At 36.4% G+C, this 23316-nt stretch overlaps 1 protein-coding gene and 1 long non-coding RNA gene across 2 annotated transcripts in view; one reads left to right on the forward strand and one right to left on the reverse strand.

The window, feature by feature from the left end:
- Positions 1-23316, forward strand: part of LOC111424956 (mind bomb 1) — a 275668-nt gene that overhangs the window by 155736 nt on the left and 96616 nt on the right. The window lies entirely within an intron of this gene.
- Positions 12972-13932, reverse strand: LOC111421649 (uncharacterized). Its single transcript, XR_011640782.1, has 2 exons — positions 13883-13932; positions 12972-13800 (listed from the first exon to the last, which is right to left on the reverse strand). It is a non-coding gene; the product is annotated as an uncharacterized lncRNA (long non-coding RNA).

The raw sequence follows: 23316 nt of genomic DNA on the forward strand, positions 1-23316 counted from the left end.
GGCAAAGCTGGATTACATTGTGCATTTTTGTAATCACCATTGATTTTAATCTTCATCGTAACTAGTATTCGAAACTCATCGTTTAAATCCTTACAAGTATTGAAAGAATATATTTAAAAAGTTTTACAAAACATTTATTTGACGCAAATACGAAAATATTTCCTCCATATTTCAGTGACACCATAATATGAAATGTGGGGGGAAAAAGAAATAAAATAAACTGCTCTCGGTTTGTAGAGAACGTGTTTTCATATTTTGTTTAAAAACGAGATGTGTCACTTTTACAAAACTTTTAGGATTAATCCATTTGCATCACTTACTATAGGGAAGTAACACCGATTTTGATGAAATTTGGTACAGCCATAGAATGGATCAAAATAAGGTTTACGTATTTTTTTATACGTGCGGTAAAAACCCCTGAGCCGAGTTTTAGGGGTTGAAAGTTTGGGGAAAAAATACATTTTTGCATATACAGGGTGTCCCGTTAAGCGTACGGAGCGGCTGTATCTCTAGAACGTTAAGGCCTAGAGGTTTGGGAAAAAAATCCTTATAAGCAAAGTGACCAAGAGAAATAGCTGGAAATTATTTTGAAGTTCGTAATTCAACCGCCAGGGGGCGTAACTGCCATTGAGAAACATAAAGTTCCCGCTATCTCAGAAACTTAGACGATGAGCTACAACTTTGACAACATCATTTAATAGCTTGGATAATACCGCATCGCTTTTGTTTAGCGATATTTCTCATATTTGTCATAATAAGGGAGGGGGAGGCCAATGCGTTTTCATATGTTTACATTTTAATATCTCCTAGACCATTCAACCGATTTGAATATTTTCGGTGTTGTTTGAAAGAGCATTCTATGCTCTTTTTAAAGATATTTTCAGTAAGACCGTTTGCTTTAAAACAAATGAACTAGAGGGCGTTATCTGCAGCGATTACATATTTTTGTGATTTTTGAAGAAAAGTTAAATGGAACGATACTACTTACTTCACAGACCCTTAGTCACCTTAAAATTTGCTAAATTTTAGTGAAAACCGCATCTCGATATCGCCACCCGTTCTCGAGTTATAGAAGAAAATGTTAAAAACTCGAGTGCCATCAATCGGATCCAGTTACTTCATCGACAAAAACAAATCACATAACCATGGTAACTATAAACATGTCATTTACTAACGCAGAAGCGTATGATAGAGCGTATGATGATTTATTTTCAATGTTTTGAATACGATGCAACTGCATGGCAAAAATGTGCAATGCAATTACGACAAAGAAAGACATTTTTTTCTAGAAGTGTTTTTAAGATTGACTTAGCGATTACGGAAAACTGGCAACGTGTAGCCCATTCAGACATCTCTATGAATTCGTAAATCACATTGGTGCGCAATCTCCGAAAACAATTGTCCACAAGATTTCTCAAGAGAATAATATCTCCACCACGTTGTTTTACATCAGGCCTTAACAGATACCGATTATGGTAACATTGACTTTTAAAATATTTGGGCAAATCCAAACCTTTTATCACAAATGCTATGTAAAGCAAGCTGATGTAAACTTGCATAATATGCATTCTTGGTTCGAGCAAAACCCACATTGTTGTCACCCCTTTATCTATTGGGTAGACTAAACGACCTGACTTTTCAAGAAAAACCAATAACCAGGGAAAATATGACAAAACATTAAATACCAGTAGAAACGTGTCCAGGGCCGAGACTTAAGCTGCGCTTTTTTTTCGTCGAAACTAGATTAAATAAATGCATCGAGGTTTATGGAAGGCATTTCGTACATTAGCAAGTTATTTTTGCCAAAAATTTAAGTTATTCTAAGTGTTTTGGTTTATTTTGTTTTATTATTTCTAGCCTTCTGCAAGCATTTTTTAGTATTTTGCACGCAGTTTTTGTCTTTTAATAGCAGTTCCTAGTCTTCCACAAGCACTTTTCAGTATTTTGGAAGCAGTTTTTGTCTTTTAGAAACAGTTTTTGTCTTTTGGTAACAGTTTCTAAACTTTTGCAGGCACTTTTCAGTATTTTAGAAGCAGTTTTTGTTTTTTAGTAGTAGTTTCTAGCCTTCTGTAAGCACTATTCAGTATTTTGGGGTCAGTTCTTGTCTTTTGGAAACAGTTTCTGTCTTTTGGTAGTAGTTTCTAGCCTTCTGCAAGCACATTTCAGTATTTTGAAAGCAATTTCTATCTTTTGGTAGCAGTTTCTAGTCTTCTGCAGGCACTTCGCAATATTTTGGAATCAGTTTCTGTCTTTTGGTAGAAATTTCTAGTCTTCTGCAGGTACTTTTCAATACCTTGGAAGCAGTTTTTGTCTTTTGTTAGCAGTTATAGTTTCTGTCGTTTGGTAGCAATTTCTAGTCTTCTGCAGGCATTTCTCAGTATTTTAGAAGCAGTTACTGTCTTTTGCTAACAGTTTCTAAACTTCTGCAAGTACTTTTCAGTATTTTGAAAGCAGTTTTTGTCCTTTAGTAGTAGTTTCTAGCCTTCTGGAAGCATATTTCATTATTTTGGAAGCAGTTTTTTTCTTTTGGAAGCAGTTTCTCTGTTTTGGTAGCAGTTTCTAGCTTTCTGCAAACACTTTTCAATATTTTGGAAGCAGTTTTTGTCGTTTGAAAACAGTTTTGTCTTTTGGTAACAGTTTCTAGACTTCTGCAAGCACTTTTCAGTATTTTAGAAGCAGTTTTTGTTTTTTGGTAGCAGTTTCCAGCCTTCTGCAAGCAATTTTCAGTATTTTGGATTTTTTATTCTCTCTTATTTATTTCCTAAGGTAACTTGATCCAATTAAGATATACGAATTTTTAACATTTTCTTTTATAATTCGTGAATGGATGGAGATATCGAGATGCGGTTTTCACTAATATTTAGCAAATTTTATGGTGATTAATGGTCTGTGAAGTAAATAGTACCGTTCTATTTAACTTTTTGTCAAAAATCACAAAAATATGTAACCGCTGCAGATAGCGCCCTCTAGCATATTTGTTTTAAACCAAGCGGTCTTACTGAATGTATCTTTTAAAAGAGCATGAAATGCTCTTTCAAACAAGACCAAAAATATTAAAATCGGTTGAATCGTCCTGGAGATATTAAAATGTAAACATTTTAAAACGCATTGGCCTCCCCCTCCCTTATTATGACAGATATGAGAAATATCGCAAAACAAAAGCGATGCGGTATTATCCAAGCTACTAAATGATGTTGTCAAAGTTATAGCTCATCGTCTAACTTTCTGAGATAGCGGGAATTTTATGTTTCTCTATGGCAGTTACGCCCCCTAGCGGTCGAATTACGAACTTCAAAATAATTTCCAGCTATTTCTCTTGCCCACTTTGCTTATAAGGATTTTTTTCCCAAACCTCTAGACCTTACCGTTGTTGAGATACAGCCGCTCCGTACGCTTAACGGGACACCTGTACATATTTCAAAAAGGGAAAGTGCTATCAAAATTTGGTAAATTGAAACTTGTATTCATTTTTAATAAGCTTAGCTGATACGGTTAACGGCAGGGCAGTGGCATAAAACATGCTCAACTATCTCTGCTTCCTCCGCACATAGTCATAATTTATTTCATTTCGTTTAATTGATCTTTTCGAAAGCAATATTCCGTTTTCCTTGATTTCAGCAGCTTCGTTTAATAATACAGTTAACGACCTATAAAGTAATCTATAAGTTATGAATACAAAATCGCTCGTTAAACGCTGAGAATGTTCGTTAGAGACTCTAACGCGAGATAATTAACTTATGATCGAATAAAAACTATAATGGCTTCTGTCCATCGTTTGAAAACGATATCTTTTAACGATGTTGTAAAATCTTACGATGGCGTGATAGTCAACTGGCACTATCGCGGCCATAAAATCTGTAGAGGTTTTTCGGAATGAGCAACTCATGAAGAAAAAACGACAAAACAGGAGTGGAGTGCACCGGTTGGAAGGAGGAAATCGGTCAGGGGTATGTAAATTTTCTCCTCGAAATGGGGAAACGAGGGCACACAATCTCCGAATCAATTTTCCCGACATGGGGGCCAATCGCGAAACGGCCCTTGATTGCCACAATTAATGAACGGGAGCGTAACGACGGCGGGTGCTGCCAGCGCCATCGCTCGGCGCTCGGGGACGATTGCAACCATCAGCGCTCTTCGTTGAGACGTCGACAGATGATTGTGCCGTAAACCCTTATATGTTGTACTAAAAGGAAAAAACGCTGAAACTTCATGTTCGATATTGTATGTTAAAAAAATTCGCTTTAGTAATCTTTTTAAATAAATTTTCTTTTTATTGTGTGAATCGATATTTCCGTTTATTATTGAGCTCGGTTGCAAAAGACCGACATAAAAATCCTACGGAAGGAAATAAATTCCCATTATGGCTCATAATCCATAAACAACGTCGCGAACGGCCGCGCATAAGAATGCTCCAACGTCCCGGGGGACTACATGTCCTTACTTCTTTCTCTCCGGGACATTTTCCCTCCTCTTTCCCAGGATACCCTTTTATCTGCGTGCGAAGGCACGAATTTCCATTTTTTTCTTCGATGGCTTTTTCCCATTTCACAAGAAGCGAACCTACGTTGGGTATTCGGGTCAAGAAATGGTAGCAGTAAAACTAGGCTTATTTGCTTTACAAAGATTGTTCCCACAATACAAAAATCTTTTCGTAGCTTTATCACAATTTTATTTGTTTTCATCAATTTAGTAGATATTGCTTTAACAAAGCGTTGAATGAGGATGAATACGATTGTCGTTATTGACGATCTGTCTGTCATGTACCTTCGAGATTATCTTAAGACACGGAATCCATCCCCCATGAGAAACCGCACGACATCATACAGACGTAGCCCATGATTTATGATTACCTGGCAGCTAATTACCTAGGTGAATAATCGGATATCCCATCATCACAAAGATATTATTACGGATTATGTTCATTTGACAAGATGAATTGAGCTCCGTTGGGTTTCTCTTAAGATAAAATAACTTATTTATAATTTTGATTAAATACGGTGAAAGCAATAGTTGTGAAGAAAGGACTTATAATTTTCTATATTCTATTTTTTTAATTCGGAGGAGTGTTTTCAAATTGAAGCGCCAAAAAGAAGGGTTGCTATTGGTCAGTTTTAAGCAAAAATTATACTAGAAAAGAAAATTAAACCCACCACTGCCACTAGAACTAACACTAGAACTAGAAACATTCGGATTTAGCCGCACATCTCACAAGATGGCTAAACCCGAATGATTCTAGTTCTAGATCTTGTGTTTTTTTTTTGCGCAGAGGAGGGGAAAAAGATCTAGATCTTGTGTTAGTTCTAGTGATAGCGCTAGTGCAATTCTAGAATCAACACTAGACCGAGAACAAGAAACATTCGCATTTAGCCGCATGTCTCTCAAGACGGCTAAACCCGAATGTTTCTAGTTTTCGGTCTAGTGTTAGTTCTAGTTTTACACTAGCATTCACTAGCGTTCTAGTGATAGTGCTAGTGCAATTCTAGAATCAACACTAGACCGAGAACAAGAAACATTCGGATTTAGCCGCACGTCTCTCAAGACGGCTAAACCCGAATGTTTCTAGTTTTCGGTCTAGTGTTAGTTCTAGTTTTACACTAGCATTCACTAGCGTTCTAGTGATAGTGCTAGCTAACATTTGCTGTACTGTAACTAAATAGATCTTATAAAATACGACTTATAGAACTAGAAATATTCGGGTTTAGCCGTACGTCTCTCAAGACAGCTAAACCTGAATGATTCTAGTTGTACACAGTAAAAAATAATTACATGGTCCAGTACTGGTAATTTATTACCATGGATATTCATGTAAAAAGTTACACGTATGTAATAGCAAAATAAATACTTATCTAAACAAGCGCATTTTCCATTTCTATGTTTGTACTTTTCGTTTGTGATTGATGTAATTTTACTTCTTAACCCAGTAAACCCAGGTAATGTACACGTATTAACACGTAAAAATGACTATATTTATATGTAAAATTACTTGTGCTATGAATATTGTAGTTCGTCTGCTATGTAATAATTCATTATTCAGCCCTGTACATTTACATAATTTTAAGCTTAAATAAATGTAAAAATATGAATGTCATTATGGAAGTTCTACATATCCAAATTCGTTTTATGTCCAAATTATGAAAGCCAATAGTTTTTCCACCATTGTTATAATGTTTTACAGTACAAAAGCATTAAAAGAATAGTGGAAAAAGTGTAAACTTTTACAATTTTAACAGACGGCAAACTTGGAACACAAAAACTTTGTGTACAACCTGTATACGTACTAAAGGGCACCAAACAAACAAACACTAAATGAACCGATTGAAGTGGTTTATTTGGTGGTGGGGCCATCCCGTATTTTACATGTTCGTAATAGTAATTTTTAACAATATTACATGATTTCCCAATTTATTAAATACATTTACATTGTTTTACTTGATTTTCCATTTATTTACAGGTTTTTCCTACAGTTTACATTCGTTTGTATAATTCATATTAAAAAAATGTAATATTTTGTAAATTTACTAATTTCCTGTAATTTTACTTGGTATTAACTAGATTTCGAAAATTACGTTATTAATTCATGTATTATTTCATAAGTCAATCTTGTAGTTTAATGTAGTATAATGTATTTTTACATCCATTTTTTACAGTGTAGGTCTTGTGTTAGTTCTAGTGATAGTGCTAGTGTAAAACTAGAACTAACACTAGACCGAAAACTAGAAACATTCGGGTTTAGGTGTCTTGAGAGACGTGCGGCTAAATCCGAATGTTTCTTGTTCTCGGTCTAGTGTTGATTCTAGAATTGCACTAGCACTATCACTAGAACTAACACAAGACCTACAACTAGAATCATTCGGGTTTAGCTGTCTTGAGAGACGTGCGGCTAAACCCGAATATTTCTAGTTCTATAAGTCGTATTTTATAAGATCTATTTAGTTACAGTACAGCAAATGTTAGCTAGGCATCATAGTCTTGTCTAACGGAAGGCTATATGGTAACTATTAAGAGTTTGGTCCTATTATGAAAACAGATCTTAGCATATCTTCCACTTTTTCAAAATTAAAAGCTATCTGCATATGAGATAAATAAAAGCAATTACAAAATTCCTCTTCTTCCACTTTGCGCGACTAGGGTTGACTAGTCAGCTAAGCTTTTTAAGCCTATTCTATAAGCGCAACTAAATGTAAATACAATAGCTACTCCACTTTTATTAACATGTAAATGATAGCTACATTTTTCACTTCACCATTAACGCTATATTTTCTTAATTCAAATTCACTAAATTGATGATTTTCTTACCTGTGTGGATCCTTTGATGAGCTTTTTTTTTACCACTGTCTCTATGACTAACATTAGACCTAGAACTAGAAACATTCGGGCTTAGCCGCACGTCTCTCAAGATGGCTAAACCCGAATGATTCTAGTTCTAGGTCTTGTGTTAGTTCTTGATAGTGCTAGTGTAAAACTAGAAATAAAACTAGACTGAGAACTAGAAAGTTTCAGGTTTAGCCGTGCGTCTGAAGACAAAATTACATTGTGTAAACGTGACTTTTCATTTTTCTCCTTCGAATTAAAAAATAGAGTATAGATGTTGTAACTTTTGATTCTCTCGTTTTAATATAGAACGACGAGATCGAAAAGAAACAACGAGGCGAGTTTGGGAAAAGCTCGCCGTACCGGGAGTGATAATTTACGTTTATTGTTATCAGAGAAGTATACGAGGACAAAACTTTGGCAGTTATAGTTTCGGCGCGCGAGCTCGCTAACGATACACATCTAGTCGATTTGTCCCATGGGATACCGACCCGGATAAGGCGTAATAGAACGCAACACAGAGTGACCGCGTTCGGCGTACATCTCAGCGAATTAACTGCCGTTTCATGAACTAGCAAAGAGTGGGAGGAGGAGGTTGCCTAGAATGTAATTTGATTTATTATAGAGAACCCGCTACTAATTACATGGAGATAAACGTAGTTACATTTCGGAACGTTTTGTACCGCATAATCATCGTTGTGGCACGTTATTTATTAACGGGCATTAACGCTATGTAATTACAACAGCCGCGAGCAAGGATGGCTTTACCTCTCTTCTAGAATATATTCTAACGGTTTACTACCACTTTACATTGTCGTTATGATTTATGTTATTGGTACGTGCTATGGAGGTCAAATTATCTAGTTGTACCTACATTTAAATGGAGATTATATTATTTGTTGCTTAATTTTAATTTAATTATCCGGCGCATCCACCATTTTTAATTAATTAATGAACGATACTTGAATGAAGAGAATACCATATAGATTAACGCATCCTACTATGTTTCCCAAAGGACTAGTTACCAAGCAACTCCAGATTATCTGCATAATGTTGGGTGAACGTGACCTAATTGCCCACGGTAATGAACTTGTGTGCATCGTACACCGTAGGTGAATATCATCTATGATTCATCGGTTAACGATAATGATCCGATCCTAAGATGTTCCTAGATGAATGGTTATGTGATTAAAGTTTGGACGTAAACTAACACTAAACCTAAAACTAGAAACATTCCAAGACGGCTAAACGCAAATAATGCTGCTGTAAGTTCTAATTTTAGTTCAATTAACACCGACTATGAAAGCCTTCGTACTTATAAGATAAATGTTTCTTCTTGATCGAGTGTAATAGATGGATGTGTCAAACGTCAAATTAAAGTTCGTTGGAACCTTGGGAGTAAAGGGAGAATAAGTCATTTTTCCTAAGGGAGAGAAAAGATCGCTTTCCTCTATTTTGGGCCATTTTTAATTCTGGATCCCCAGATTCCGGCAATTTCCGGTGGATTATAGGAAGGTCTAATGCGAAAAGTTGGACACATTATGCAAATTACCCATCCACCACCGACTCCGCTCGCCCTTAAAGGCTCTCAAACGGGAAAAGGCAAATTAGAGCTGATATCGATTGTAGGGGATCGTCGAGAATCCGGTAAATGGGAAGGGAACTCGCGAAAAATTGCTTCCATTGCGGTAAGCAGTCGGAAAAGCAAAACCAAAATCAAAACAGATAGGTAATTTATATTTTCATTGATTTTTAATTTGGGATTATCTTAAAAGTAAGGGATCATCAAGTTGTCAAGAGGGTTGAGATTTGAGGAAACGAATTGGCAATGTTGAGAAGCTTCGGGGCAGTTTAAAGTAGTTTCTCAGAGATTATAGGACAGCGTAATGCGAAAACTTGGAAACATTATGCAAATTGCCCACCTTCCACCCGGTTCTAACCCGCGGGTAGACGGAACAAAAAGAAAAAAAGTCGGTCCGATTCGAGTGGTCCATTGATTCCGTGAAAGTACGAATTCGGCGAACCGTAACGCCCGTTACGGACAAGTGTGATTGCAATTTTAAGTTCGTTTAAAATTGGCGAAGTTTTGTGACGGCAGGGGAACGAGGAAAAAGGGGACGCGTTGTACTCGACGGACCGGAACGACTTTACTGCGGCGCATCTCCGGGCATATAAATTAAAGGAGCGCCGACCAAACCGGGAGGACGGCATCAGAAGACGTCGATAGTTTTCCAGAGGCGCGTTCCAATTTTTCTTTTCGCCGACTTCTTCTTCTTCTTTCGGATGCGACGCGCGTTCCCGATTTTAACGCCGGCTGCGAAAGTAGAACGGAAGAGGAGGGCGGAAGTTTGATTGTCTCGGGGGTGCGAAATTATAAGAGAGAGCCGGCTGAATCGGTGACTCGTTAAAATTGCTTCCGGCGCGCGCTATGCCGGAAACTTTTCGAGAAACGAATCCGAGCCGTTTGCTCGCTTCGGTAAACTCCCGTGCAATTACGAACGTGCCACGTACACGATCTTCTTTGCGTTTCGATATGGGGGTTTTAAAGTAATATGATTTCCATAGCGGCCACCACAACCTTCTAGACATATACGTCTACCAAGTATAATCTTGAATAATCAAGGTAAAATCATCTAGTGTTGAATAACAAATAAAACTATATTAACACTAGCACTAAAACTAACACTAGACCTAGAACTAGAAACATTCCATTTAGCCGTACGTCTCATAAAAACAGCTAAACCTGAATGTTTAGCTGAACATTCTAAGTCTAATATTAATTCTAGTGGCAGTGGTAGGTAGCGCTACTTAGTATAAGATATCACTATATTCCATATTTTTATTGCATTAAAACTAGAACTAACACTAGACCTAGAACCAGAAGTATCGAACAAGTACACACAAGACCTAGAACTAAAATCATTCGGGTTTAGCCGTCTTGAGAGACATGAGGCTAAATTCGAATGTTTCTAGTTCTCGGTCTAGTGTTAGTTCTAGTTTTGCACTAGCACTATCACTAGAACTAACACTAGACCTAGAACTAGAAACATTCCGTTTAGCTGTGTGTCTCTTAAGACGACCGAAAGCTCAGGGTTATCATAAGGACGTTACTTTTTTCCAAGCAAAACTTTTCGTTTGCAAAACTACCCAATGCCTGTACTATTAAGCTATTATATGTTGCATTTTATGTGAGACAGTGCAAGTGCATAGCAGTTTCGTTACTATGGTAACTGCATTCATATATTGCGAGTTATATGAAATTCCCGGTATATTAATACTCGTATAGTTGGTTTTCTCCATTCTACACTGTTGGAAATAAGTCACGAGCACACCCTGTATAATCTGAACGCGTGAAGATAAGTCCATAATATTTGCGGAGCACAAAGGTTTACTGTAGACGAGTTTATTCAGGGAGTTTCGAGTTGTTCCGTCGCGGCATTGTTGTCTGAGCCACCCTTCCAAGTGGAACATTCCGTCGCTATGGAGACCGAAGTGGATGGAAAATACCGGTCGTTTTTAATGTGGCGTTATTGGCATTGGAACGGGCATGACGAGAATGGTCTGAGGTAGGACATAGGTACCTTCAGCCGCGGCCGGGACGGCCCTGCGCGTCCACAGCACACGAGGATCGCGCTCTTGTCCTCAGCGCTTTAGCGTCGTGTGTGTCCTCCTCAAGACAACTTGGAGCTGTTTTGCCACCGGCATGGGAAGGCGCACTCCCTACGCGAACTGTCCGCCGTACAGTTCGCGTAGTTTGGTAGATAGTGGACTGCGAGCGCGTCGTGCGATACAGCGGATTCCAGTAACACCCGAGCACCGCAGCATACGTCACGAGTGGGTCTACGCTAGGCATTAGTAGGTTGCCGAGTAGAGGGACATTTTGTTTTCCGACGCATCAAGATTCGAATTGAGCACCGGTGATGCGCGAATTTTAGTTCGTCGGAGCCGTGGTGATCGTCTACTCGAGCAGTATGTGCAAGAACGCCCTATCCACCGACAACCGAGCATTATGGTATGGGGTGCGATTACATATGGTGGACGTACACGTCTGCTGCGTGTACAGCAGACCATGACGGGTCAACGATACGTAGATGAGGTGCTACGGTCCGTTGTGCTTCCCTACGTTCGGCGGCTCCCAGGTCTGCTATACATGCACGACAACGTACGACAGCACATCGGGCGTGTTGTACAGACCTTTGTGGAAGAGCACCATATACGAATGCTTCCATGGCTAGCTCGGTTTCCGCATCTGAATCCGATCGAACATGTTTGGGACATGACTGGTCGGAAACTTCTACGTTATCCGGCTTCCTTGGCTAACGTTGAGGAGCTATGGAGGTGAGTTGAGGTGGCATGGTTGGCCATCCCTCTCGCTACAATACAGCGACTTATACACTCCATGCCACGTCGTGTAGCGATGGTACGCGAAGCTCACGGGGGATACTCTCGCTATTGATGTTTCTCCTCCCAGCAGAGTTATGCCGCTCTCCATATGAGAGTAAGTTACACTACTTTAGTACTACTTCCATACAAAATTTTATTGCGCTAGACACACGCGTTCAGATTATACAGGGTGTGCTCGTGAATTATTTCCAACAGTGTATTTTATAAACTAAGGATGCATTCTACGAATTTTATCCATGCATGTAGAATATTGAGCAACAATATAGTAGAACATACATTTTAGTGGGCTTACAGCCACACAAATAGATGTGGGTTGTCCCATTGCATGACTTTCTCTCCCGACTCCTTTAAGATTGTAGTCAGCTCAAGCGGAAGAGTGGAAACATAAAAATGCTGTCACTAGCATATTCCGGATTGTCTTCCTTTCTTTCCTCAGAAGATGCTTCTGGATGAAATAGCTGCATGTATTCATTTACACTAGAAATACCGTCACAACCCCATTTGAACAAAAAATTTTCAGGAAACATTAGCTTTTCAAATAACCTCCGGCATGTTAGGTGTAATAAGCTTTGCAACTTCATTGACACATTGTGAAAAAAGTTGTGAGTCCATAGAAAGGAATAAAATGAAGACTAAGGGCCAAATTCATAAACGTCACTAAAGTGACACTTAACCTAAACTAACACTAACCTAAAATATTACTAACTTTAGGGTTAGTGGAATTTAAGTGTCACTCTCCCTAAAGTTTAGTATTCATAGAGAGTCACTAACGTTAGTGTGCAATTAGGGAAAACGTCATAATATGAGTCGTCATAACAATCGATGACGTTTTGTTGACGTTATGGAACCAAAACGAACCTTTATGAACGTGGACGAAAAAATAATTTTGTTAGATTTGGTGGGTAAATATAATGATATTGAATGCAAAAAGTCAGATTGCGTATCGACTTCAAAAAAGAAAAAGTCCTGGGAAAATCTTACCGAAGAATATAATTCTATGGCTGAAACAACCTTTGTAAGTTAAATTTTTCTACTAATTCTAATTTATTTCTTAACGTGTGTCTCTTTTGAATGACAGCGTACATTGGAGCAACTTAAGTAACTTAATAAGTAATAAATTTAATTAAATAAACTTATCTTTGCATTACCTCTACATTATTATTTCTAATACAATACATGGAAACGATAATAGTATAGAACATCTTTAATAATAAAATTAGAGACTTTAAAAAAATATATTTAGAAAGTCAAGGAAATGTAATCAAAATTAATATATTATGAAAGGTACAAAGGTACACAAACTAAAAATTATTACATGAAATGTCTTTGTATGAACGCGTTCCTTATTATATTCCCTCTTCGACGATCCACGGCAGGAAGAACTGACACAATACGTTCTTCATTCGGAATTTCATTATTATTGGGGATTTCTTCCCCAATATCCTGCGCAATATTATGCAACACTGCTGTAGCAGCAATAATCCTTGTTACATTTTTTATGTTACATTGTAAGGCCCCAGTTAGGCACCGAAACCGTCCTTTCCAAACGCCAAACGTTCTTTCTACAACGTTTCTGGTACGAACATGTGCTATATTATATCGTTGTTCAGGTGGTGTCTGTGGATTTAAAATGGGAGAATATAAAAATTGATTTTGCTGGTAGGCACTGTCGCCCAACAATATTCCAGTTAATAGCTTCGATTCAAATTTCATAGCCACAGCGCTGCTATTAAATATCCTGCTATCGTGTGCAGACCCAGGCCATCTTATAACAATATCAAAGATTTTCAAAGTTGGTCCAGCCACGACCTGAACATTTAAGGACATAAATCCCTTCCTGTTTCTAAATATTTCGGCATTGGTACCTCCCGGACTTTTAATTTCTATGTGAGTCCCGTCAACACACCCTACAACTCCAGGAAAACCTCCAATTTCGAAAAATTTTCGTCGTAGGTTGGTTTTTTCGGCTTCACTGCTTGGAAAATTCACATATTTTCCAATATTTCTTGCCAGTAATTCCGACACCTCATTTATTATTCGGCAAGTGGATGTCTGGCTGATGTGCGCTAAATCCCCACATATCCTCTGTAAGTACAAGATGTAATAATATGCTAAACTTGTCCTCTACCTTTATACTATAATTATAAAAGATGTCTTTTATAATTACCTGATAACTTCCACTTGCATAAAACCGAAGAGCGGTACAAAGTTTTATGATCTGTGGAATTGGCAAGCCACGATTTGTTGTAGCAACGTCTCTTGGGTAAACCAATGGTAATAATATATTTTGGATTATGTCACGACCAAACCGAAAACGTTGCATCAACTCTTTTTGGCGGTAGGACTCCAAAGGATTTCCGACATCTCTTAAAATTATTCTAATAACGAATTTATGATGTGTATTAGCTATTTATGTGTATATAAATTATGTTGTTTACTTACCTTGGTGCACGATCATGGCAAAAAACATCTTCAGCGTGTTCAATAAATTCTACTAATAATAATTCTATTCTATTATCCATTTTGATAGATGTAAAGAATGAATTTATAACGAAAGAATAAGTAATAATCAAAACTATAATAATCGTAACTAATAACTAACAATCAAATTTATAAAAACAACACAACTAACAATGATAATCTAATAAACGCGAGTAATCACAACTGCTTTCTTCGGAATTTATGATAGCAAATCTATAAAAAACGAATTAAGACAACAGCAAAATGACAGTTAGGGTTAGATTAGTGCTCGCGATTGCGCACTCAAATTTTACTCACTTTTCCCTAAATCTTTAACCTATAGTTAGAAAAAAGTTAGTCACTAATTAGTCCCTAACTGTTCTTGAATACCAAAATTAGTGCCTAACCTCAACTTAGTGTGAGTTTGCATTTCTAGTCTACTAACTTCGCAGCTGCACGTTTTCCTACGTTCTGAAGGAAAAGGCGTACGTCTCTTAGGACGGCTAAACCCGAATGATCTCTAGTTTTACACCAACACTAGACCTAGAACTAGAAAGTATCGGGTTTAGCTGTGCGTCTTCAGAAAATAAGGGACTACCCCTATGCGTGTCACTCGTTATGCTAAATATCAATCGTTAAGCGAGACAATTTATTTTACTCGTTATGCGAAATACTCGTTATGAGAGGTACTCATTAAGCGAGGTTCCACTGTATACAATAGCAATAAAACTATTTTTAGTGCATAAAATTCTTTAAAATTATGACATTTGCAAGGTTTAGTGATATACAGGTTGTCCATTATGTATGGAATATAGTATATATCTCGGTAAATGTTGACTTTATAAAAAAACATTTTCTACAAAAGTTGTTTAATATTTTATTTGCCGTAATCTGTACATTGCCATTTAAAAACGTCAAGTGTTATTATGGCAAATAAAATATTAAACCACTTTTGTATAAAATGTTTTTTTATAAAGTTGGTACGTACCAAGATATATACTATATTCCATACATAATGGGCATCCTGTATGAAATTCCTGGTATAAGGAAGTACTACGTCCAGTGTGGAGTTATGAAATCTAAAATAAAATAGAAATTTACCAATTAAATTACAATATTATTGTACGAAACGATGAAATATTCATGAATGAGTGAGATGTGAAAGGTGTTGTTGTTATTATTTGGGGTGATAGCGAAAGGGGTGATGAAAAGGGATGAAAAGGGACGAAACAACCCAACCCTCACGTACTTCCGTTTTACCATCGCTTCCAACGTCGGCTTTCGACGCGTACACGGGAATTGTTCACAGTCAAGGATGGTACCATCCCCCCAATAATCGGTAGTGATCAATCATTGGCATGTCGTGATGACAAACAGCTGATCGCCGCGGCTATTTCTATAATTTTTCATCGGGATCGCACGCCACTGGCACGTTTCACGGGACGCTGGTCTCGCAATCGATCAAGGACCCGTTGTGGGGGATGGAATCCCGATCGTTTTCATTACGAGCCGCATGGATTCACTTTTCAAAACATGTGACACCGGCAGATACCAACCCGATACTGCAATCTCTTCAACTCTTTGAATCCTTCTCGTTTGCTATCCTGCGGCTACAATTCAAATTTATTAAAATCGAATATTGAATGGAAATGAATGTAGGTGAAGCCGTTTATCCCTCAGGAAATGAAAATAAAATTTAAATTGTTATGACCTTTTTACGATTAAATATTTGAAGTTAATTAAATACGTGCGAGCTATAAAATTAATCCGTTTAAAAATCCCGACAATGCTCCAAAAATGCTAACGAATGAAGAAGAGAAAACCGCCGCTTTTCGAGGGGTTCCCGCTTAAGCTACCGACCTTAGCGAGCATTAAGCGCCTCCGGGGAACGAGAGAAAGAGCTGGAAAAAAAAACGAGGAGCCAACGTAAAGATGCTTACAGCTCGTAGAGTGTACGCGAAAATTCCCCGGGTTTATGTTTATTTTCCGGATGAGCCCCGGCGGGCAGTAAAACCGAACGCCGAATTTAATTATTCATTTTAAACCGGCAAAATGAGAGAACGTGACTTGCATTGTTATGGCAGGGACAACGCCACCTATAACAAAAGCCCCCTGCGGAGCGAACGTGAGTTACCTAACGAATTAACGCCTGTGCACCCCTCTTTTGTCCACCACCCCGAAAACCTTTTCGTAAGAGGAGACTTTAGTGGCTATTTTCGGGATTTATACAGATTTAATTGATTCAGAACACAAATTTAAGGCAAGAATGATATATTAATTGAACTAAAACTAGAAGTAACTGTGGATCTAGAACTAGAAACATTAGAGTTTTGCCATAGTGTTAGTTATAGTGATAGTCCGTGATGGGCCATAATATTGACCACATCATTTACACCAGTTCTTCTTCATAGGTCTTTATTTCGTATGTAGTCCCTTAGAGTTACACCCAGGATCGACCTCTTCATCTATCTTTGCGTTTCTTGAACCCTCCTGGCAGTGGGTACCGTTAATGTTAAAGAGCCTTTCTTCACCTTTTCTCTTGAAGATGTCTCTAAGTTTCCCGTAAGCTGCCCATACGAGTGTGATCCTTCTGTTTAGTTCGCTTGTTTGATTATCTCTCGATACACGAACCTCATAGCCAAGATGAAAAAGAAAAGATATAAGAATAAGAAATCTGATAAGATATAGGTGTCAATCCTCTCAAGTTATCTCCCAGGTATTTAACAACACTGGTGATAGTGCTGGTGTTAGTTCTAGTTTTAGTTCAATTAACACGGGTCGTGAAAGTCTTCGTACTTAAATGATACTTTAAGTTGTGTTTCATACCTGTACGTATTTTAATAGGTAATTTATTTAGGACAATATAAACTAACACAAAAGAAATAGTACTACGTTCAATATTTAATTTCGTCTGCGTATGTACCCGCATAAACTCAACAACAATGGAGACGTAATTGAAATTCGTTACATAGTCGACTACGCGATGTTGAAAAGAGATGAGAGGACGAGGAGTCGCGGCCCGCGTCGTTTTCCGAGACCTTCAAATTTGCATGGTATACATTTTCATTTACATAACAATGGATATAATGTACGGGGCGTGGAGTAGCAGTTAGTTTTTATGATTCGCAAAATACAACATGTAATATACGATTTCATCTGTTGGGATTGATTTCAAACACGATTGCTAATAACTAAATTTAGTGTATTAATTAATTATCGTACCCGAAGTCATCATTGCAAGTATGCAACCAATATCACAGTGAAATACGCATCATACGCAAATCACGTATTACAATTCCAGTACTGTGATATTGGTTGCATACTTGATGACGTCGGGTACGACAATTAATTAACACTGTACTTGGTTATATTGCGAAATAGAACTAAAAGCATCATTCCAAAATACAGTTACGATGTAATATAGGTGAAAATTTCCTTTAAAATAGTGTATTACTTGGGTATGTCGTCTACAAGGATCTCTCTCATCCATTTATAGATCTTTCCTGTCTCGTCCTAACGGTCGAAGACAATGCATTTCTAGGATGTCGTCGTCTCCATTGCCGGAAGATGGGCGTGAATGGACGGGTTTATCGCGGTCGTGAGTGGGTCCTTAATGTGCTGCGGACCGTCGTCGCAGGTGAGTGGCGCAAATGGAATTGTTCGTTAAACGAGCGGGAACCGTTCACGTTCCGTTTTCGCCGCTCGTTAGACGCCGCTGAATCTAATCAAGTTCGTTCCTAAGAACAGACCCAAGACCGCCGTCATTCGCCTCGTTCTCGCAAATACTTGTCAAGGTCCTGATTAAATTTTCATAATGGACGACTTGCTAAGCCTGGTTAAGCAATTTCTTGACTAACTGAGTTATTATTGTTTTTTATCATTGTTTAACCTTAGTAGAATTCGAGTTTGTATTGATCCGAATTTCGGTGGGATTAAGGGTATAATAAGGTCGAGACATTTTATGAACATACTGCATTGTTTGTGCAATATACCGGTTATACATATAAATCCTCTCGAATTTGCCACGCTTTCGGTGAAACACGTAGGGATATTGTACGGGCAACAAAAGTTGCTTGTTTCGCAACGCTCCGAAGTTCGAAGGGAAGTTGCACAGATACGAGCACGGAAGGAAACAGGAAATGGGTACGCGAGCTCCTTGTTTGCTTATTATAATAACAACAGAACCTAGCACGAGCTTCCTGTGCGTCGTTAGCGACAAAAGGGATTCATAAACCCCCTGGCAGAGGGAGAACGTTCTCTCTCAGCGAAACGTCTCGGCTTTTTCTGTTACAGAAATAAACCTAATTCACTTACACAACAAAAGGTTCCTGGAGAAAGGAGTTTACCTCTTGACAAAAAACAGATTTAGGTAAAGAATGGTAACATCTTCTCTACAAAAATAGCAGATTTTGAACTATAACAATAAGTTTTTTTTATAATATAACTTATTTTTCATTCTGTTAACTAAAAACATTTTATCTACGACTGCTTGGATAAGTCATCATTACCGCACTCATTTGAGGTGATTTGAGTGACGTAATGAAGTTCATTACCGCACTGGTTTCATTACGTAACTCATTTTTAACCTAATTTATTGAAACGAGCGACAATACAAAAGAAAAAGTGCTGTCTACTTACAGAGAAACAATACTATTTATTATAAACATTAATTGTTATGTTTTTACATTTCAAAACACTTATTCCGGATGAGTAAACATATTGAAACTGACAATTCAAAATTGACAACAATCATTTCAAAATATTTTTATAAATGTCAAATAGACTTTTTTAACCCTTTGTGTCCCGACGGTACTTTAAAGTACCGATAATTTTAAACACTCATTTTAAACTGTAGTTATCTATTCGGCGCATTTAGAGCTGTCTGTACTTTCTACTATACAAGTGTATACAAGAAATAATCTGTATAAAAAACGTCGCAATCCGCACTGTAGGATTTTTAGGTACACTTTAAACTTATTCATCCAGATGTGAGGTTAGAAGTTTAGTGAAAAGTGGTGCTGTTGAATTTTGTTGTTCAAGTAGGTATTTCTTTGATAAATGGTTATTAGGTGTGATTATTACAGATCATTTTAAAAAGAAAACATTGAGCTTAAATTGAAAATAAGTCTCATTCCTTAATTTCTATAAACATGGTTTCTAAGAATTTTTAAATTAGCATCTTTTTTGACTCTTTTAAATGTAAGTGTTGTTTCAACATTTTTTTTCTTAATATTTTTCCAATCCAACCCAACAATTATTATACATCATGTTAAAGAGAAAACTTTGAGCTTTAATTTAAAATAAGTTTCATTCCTTAATTTCAATAAATACGGCTTACAGGAATTTTTAAATTAGCATCTTTTTAACATTTTTAGGTTATTCGAAAATGTAAGTTTTGTTTCAACATTTTTTTCTCTATATTTTTCCAATCCAACCCAACAATTATTATACATCGTTTTAAAGAAAAAGCTTTGAGCTTTAATTAAAAATAAGTTTTATTCCTTAATTTCAATAAAAATGGCTTCCAGGAATTTTTAAAATAGCATTTTTTTTGACACTCTTAGGTTATACGAAAATGTAAGTTTTATTTCAACTTTTTTTTTCTCTATATTTTTCCAATCCAACCCAACAATTTTTATACATCGTTTTAAAGAGAAAGCTTTGAGCTTTAATTTAAAATAAGTTTCATTCCTTAATTTCAATAAATACGGCTTCCAGGAATTTTTAAATTAGCATCTTTTTTGACACTTTTAGGTTATACGAAAATCTAAGTTTTGTTTCAACATTTTTTTTCTCTATATTTTTCCAATCCAACCCAACAATTATTATATATCATTTTAAAGAGAAAGCTTTGAGCTTTAATTTAAAATAAGTTTTATTCCTTAATTTCAATAAAAATGGCTTCCAGGAATTTTTAAATTAGCATCTTTTTTGGCACTTTTAGGTTATACGAAAATGTTAGTTTTGTTTCAACATGTTTTTTTTAATATTTTTCCAATCCAACCTAACAATTATTATACATAATTTTAAAGAGAAAGCTTTGAGCTTTAATATAGAATAAGTCTCATTCCTTAATTTCAATAAATACTGCTTCCAGGAATTTTTAAATTAGCATCTTTTTTGGCACTCTTAGGTTATACGAAAATGTAAGTTTTGTTTCAACATGTTTTTTGTCAATATTTTTCCAATCTAACCTAACAATTATTATACGTCATTTTAAAAAGAAAGCTTTGAGCTTTAATTTAGAATAAGTCTCATTCCTTAATTTCAATAATTACGGCTTCCAGGAATTTTTAAATTACCATCTTTTTTGACACTTTTAGGTTATACGAAAATGTTAGTTTTAACTCAATATTCTTTTTCTCAATATTTTTTTAATTCAACCCATCGATTGTTATACATCGATTTAAACAGAAAGCTTCAAGTTTCAATTTAAAATAAGTTTTATTTCTTAATTTCAATAAACACGGTTTCCAGGAATTTTTGAATTAGCATCTTTTTTGACACTTAGACTATATTAAAATAGGGGGATTGCATATTTTGCTAAAATTTTATTCCAAAGGCCTTTACTGACAAGGGAAGTGTCACAACTGTGTCTCACCGATTTCGATGCAATTTGGTACAGTCATAGAATGGGCCAAAATAAGGTTCGTACATTTTTTTATACGTGCGGTAAAAGCCCCTGGGGCGAGTTATAGGGGTTGAAAGTTTGGAGAAAAAGTACGTTTTCACTTATATTTTAAAAATGAAAAGTGCTATCAAAATTTGGTAAATTGTAACTGATATTCATTTTAAAAGAGCTTTCTTTTGATGTATCACACATATACCAGAGGGTTAAGAAGGGCGAACTACCCCTATTTTTTTGGAATTATTTAAAAACCACCCTATCGATTTTGGCGGCATTAAGTATACTTCCAGCACGTTCAAAAATATTAGTTAAGGGTTTTTTCCCATTCGCTCTAGATCATCCCCAGCGAAGTTACGGGGGTTAACATGTAACCACTTTTCGTAAGAATGATGTGATAAAATTGTCAGGTATTTTGAAAATACTTTAACAAAACCGTAAATTAGTCGCACAATAAAATGTTTAATGTAAAATAAGGCATAATACACCATTTAGGGGTGGTTGGGGTTAACCACCCCCTTAAAAATTAATTCTATCCCGGGCATTACTTGTTGATTACGGCGAAATTTGGTACTGTGTTTGTTTTATATACCTAGTTTATTAGTTTATTTTTATTCTACATAATGTTGCCAAAAATACACCTACCAAAAAAATTTTGGCACAATATTTGTTTTTTTAGTGCCGCTTGCTAAAGGTCATTTCTCAAAATAGTTTTTTCTAGTATAAAAGAACGTGTGCCCAGTGGGTAGATTTTAGTTTCAGAGCAACTGACAGAAGCAATGGTTACAATAAACCCAATAAACGTTTTAAATTTGCTAATGACAGTTTTTACTGTTATGAATATTCCCCAGACTCCTGTAAATGAAGCAGAAGTTAGTTTAAAAGAAAATATACAGCGTATTTTAATGGAAAGTATGGAAGACTACAATATGCAAATTGAAGACGAAACTGTATTAATTTTCGATTCATCCAATGGCATCAATGACGGTCAGCAAATTATTGAAGACCAGGATACAACTGACAGGTTTGTAGAAGATACTGATGCTCATTGTCCATTGAAGGATGACATCGACTACGAGTACAAATTAGAGGCGGTAAATTACTGGACAAGTGGGAAGAAAGGTTATTTGAAACTAGAAACCGTAAAAAACAAATACCGAAAAGTAACGTCAAAGACCCAATTGCACAGATGGTCTAAATATATTGAAGAAAGAGGGACATACAAAGAAAAATTAGCAGAAATTACCGAATTTGTAATTAATCAAGCGAGAGCCGCCGTAGATAATAAATTGCCACTACATGATATTGATATACGCAGATGGGCTATACAAGCTAGAAATGAAAAGAATTTATCTCCTCAACTGTTCAAAGCATCTCATAGCTGGGTGCAACGTTTTAAGAAAGCAAATCGGTTAGTAAGCCGAAAAATAACAAAATTTCTATCCCAAAAACAAATTGGAAATGTTGATCGAGTAAAAACTTTAGCAAAAGATTTCGTTAAAGAGGCAAAGCTACAAATCCAAATATATGGACCTGAAAACACCTACAATTCGGATCAGAGCGGTTTTAACTTGGAATTCCATTCGGGAAGAACATTAAGCGATTTAGGAGTTAAAACCGTAGAAAGTGTGGTCCAGTCGGTGTCATCTACAACGCACAGTTACACAATTCAACCCGTAATATCTGCTGATGGGAAACTTCTTTCTCCACTTTTTATTGTTTTAAAAGAACCCTCTGGCAGCTTTGGACCGAGGGTAGCAAATACAATGTTTAAAGCAGACAATATATACGTTTTGGCATCAAAATCTGGAAAGTTAACTTCAGAACACATGAAAAATTGGCTCCAAAATGTATATTTTCCAAATACTGGTTCTAAATCATTATTATTATTAGATTCTTGGAGTGGCCATTGTCCTGAAGTTATTAGTGAAATAACTCCATCAGGTACTAATTTTAAACATTTATCTATACCTGCAGGGACAACAGGTCAAATACAGCCCCTAGATGTATTTGGTTTCAGAATATGGAAAAATTTTATTAGAAGATTCTCTGATCAGATTATTCTTTACCAGTATGATGTCAATTTACATCAGAGGGATAACATATTAAAATTGCAATCGTTGACGCATAACCAGTTGGCTTCCCCTCGGTTTATAAATGTTTTTAAATACGCATGGTTTGCAAGTGGCTATATAGAGGAGAGACCAGACCATTTTGAAAATCCCGTGGAAGTTTGCTTTTCGAGTGAGAAGCCAACGTGTGATATCTGTGGGGATATAGCGGTCATAACATGTGCATGGTGTAAAAAATCCTTATGTTTAAAACATTTTTTCCACGACTTTCATTTTTGCCAACACTACGTAGAATAAAAATAAATTTAATATTGAAAATTAATATAATACATAAAAAACGTCAATTAGTAATGTAGAATAAACTTCTTTGGTATATTGAACTATTTTTTTTGTCAGTTGCTTTTTAACTCATAAATAAATAAAATATCTTATTTATCTAGTAGT

Source organism: Onthophagus taurus, chromosome 6, assembly GCF_036711975.1.
Source record: "Onthophagus taurus isolate NC chromosome 6, IU_Otau_3.0, whole genome shotgun sequence".
Classification (NCBI taxonomy): Eukaryota; Metazoa; Arthropoda; class Insecta; order Coleoptera; family Scarabaeidae; genus Onthophagus; species Onthophagus taurus.